The 2,068-nt window shown below is 50.0% G+C and overlaps 1 non-coding gene across 1 annotated transcript; it reads right to left on the reverse strand.

Moving 5' to 3' along the window:
• Positions 1–1,696: 1,696 nt before the first annotated feature.
• LOC116904693 lies at positions 1,697–1,840 on the reverse strand. Its single transcript, XR_004388389.1, has one exon. It is a non-coding gene; the product is annotated as a small nucleolar RNA SNORA48 (small nucleolar RNA).
• Positions 1,841–2,068: the final 228 nt, after the last annotated feature.

The raw sequence follows: 2,068 nt of genomic DNA on the forward strand, positions 1-2,068 counted from the left end.
TATATCATCTCCTCACATCTACCCTTTGCTCTTGCCACCTCATCCCCAAAATAAAACGCACAAACCTCCACCACCACCAACAACAACAAAAACACACAGAAAACATCTCATCCTGGGAGCTGTAGTGTGTCATAGTGTGCCCCACAGTATGTGCTTCTGTCCACACATCGTCACTTGCAAATGTTCTTTTCAATAAGCCATTCGTCTGTTTTGAGATCTGTGGCTTCTGCGATACCATCAGTATTGGATCCTCATTGGGACTCCTCCTGGTTATCCTGGTGTTATCTGTGTCATGGAGGTCCAGCAGCTTTAGAACAACAGACCTGGCCCTTTTACCATGCCCAACCATTTACAGACTACATAGATTGGGAGGGGAGGGATTCCAAGCCCTGGATCTGTATCTGGGGTGGTAGCTGAACTGCTCAGTGTTATCCACTCCACCAGGGAGACCTCACTAGCATTGCTCCAACTAGGCCAACCATTGACAAGAGGCAGGGTGAGCTCCCGTCATCTAATGTCCTTGGAGTATGTCACCTGCACCCATGCCTCCAGGACCAGCTCTACCGTGCTGCTCAGTCAAGGTGTTGGGAACCATTCTGCCAAGTGTTACATTCTGTGAGGGACTGGGCCAGCCCTCCTGTACTCACACCCTAAAGGCTGCCTCACCCGTGCCTTTGTCATCAGAGCCAGCACCACTGTATAGCCCAGGCCAAGGGCCAGGCCTACTTTCCCAAGTGCCACACCCAGCAAGGGGGCATGACTAGCCCTCCCACTCTCATGACCTCAGGTTAGTGCAGGGGGCAAGGGAGGGAGGGAGGGACATCACCCCCTCACCCACCACCTTCTGCAAGACAGGTAGTAGGGCCAACTCTTCTGTGCTCTTGCTTCAGGACTGCCTAACATGTACTTCCTCCAAGGCCAGCTCTACTGTGCTGTCCAGACAAGGTGCAGGGCCCACTCTGAGTGCTGTAGTTGGTTAAAGGCAGGACCAGCTCAGCCACTCTCATGACTCAGGGGCCAGTTCTACTGACTGCTGGAGGTGGCAGAGGGCCAGAGGCATCTGTGCTTGTGCCACCCCAGGACAGATGGGTGGTGGGGTCATCTCACCCACACCCCTATCACTAAGGCCACTTACAGTGTGCTTCCTGGGACAGGTACAGGGTCAGCTCTTCTGAGTGTTTTCACTGATGACAGATGGGGCCATGTCTCCCGAGGACTGCACCCAGTGAGGTGCAGAAGCCAGTTATGCATAAATGCTGGACATCCATGTGGTTCACTGCAGTGGCTGTCCCAACCAGAAATATCACTATGTTCCTGACTGCAGACAGCACTAGGACACGGCCCTCAGTGGGAGCTCTGGTTGGAGGCTCGCTATTAGGTGTCCGGGAGGTAGTCACTCAGGCTACTCTACTCCGGATTCCCCAGTTTCATCACTCTGCATAATGCTGAAACTTCTCCACTTTTCTTTCTCTGCCATCTAACAACCACATACTCACACATCATGGTGGCTCCTATTGCTGCATGCAGGCTGGTTATGGGGCTGGTGCACCCTGGGTGACATCCTCCATCTGTACTTTGATAGCAAGTGGATGCCTATGACCCCTTTAGGCTGTGAACTGAAAGGCAGGCCTCTGGGTGGCATGGTGGTTCACAGGTCTCCCACACTGTGATGCCTGGGTTTAATTTGACTTGAGTTTTATGAGTCTTAGGCATAAGAAAGCTTTGGCTACCAAGAGAGGGATCAAACTAGGATGAACTAAGGACTACAGTCTGTTCTGCCCTTGACTGATATAAGTACAACACCACCAACAAGGTGTCTCTTTGCCCATTGCCAATGGGATATTAATTTTATTTTAAGTGAGAAGCCACAAAACTAATTGAACGTTGAGTTCATCTATATTCTTCAAAGCCTAATATTCACCAAATAGGACCTTTTTGCATGCTTTTGTGCCAGTGATGAGAAATATACTTATCATGTGAAGATTAGTATTTTAAGATATAAAGCTGGACATCTCACTATATGCATATATGTTCTCTCTTTCTATACACACACACACACACACACACA

This window comes from Rattus rattus, chromosome 6, assembly GCF_011064425.1.
Source record: "Rattus rattus isolate New Zealand chromosome 6, Rrattus_CSIRO_v1, whole genome shotgun sequence".
Taxonomy (NCBI): Eukaryota; Metazoa; Chordata; class Mammalia; order Rodentia; family Muridae; genus Rattus; species Rattus rattus.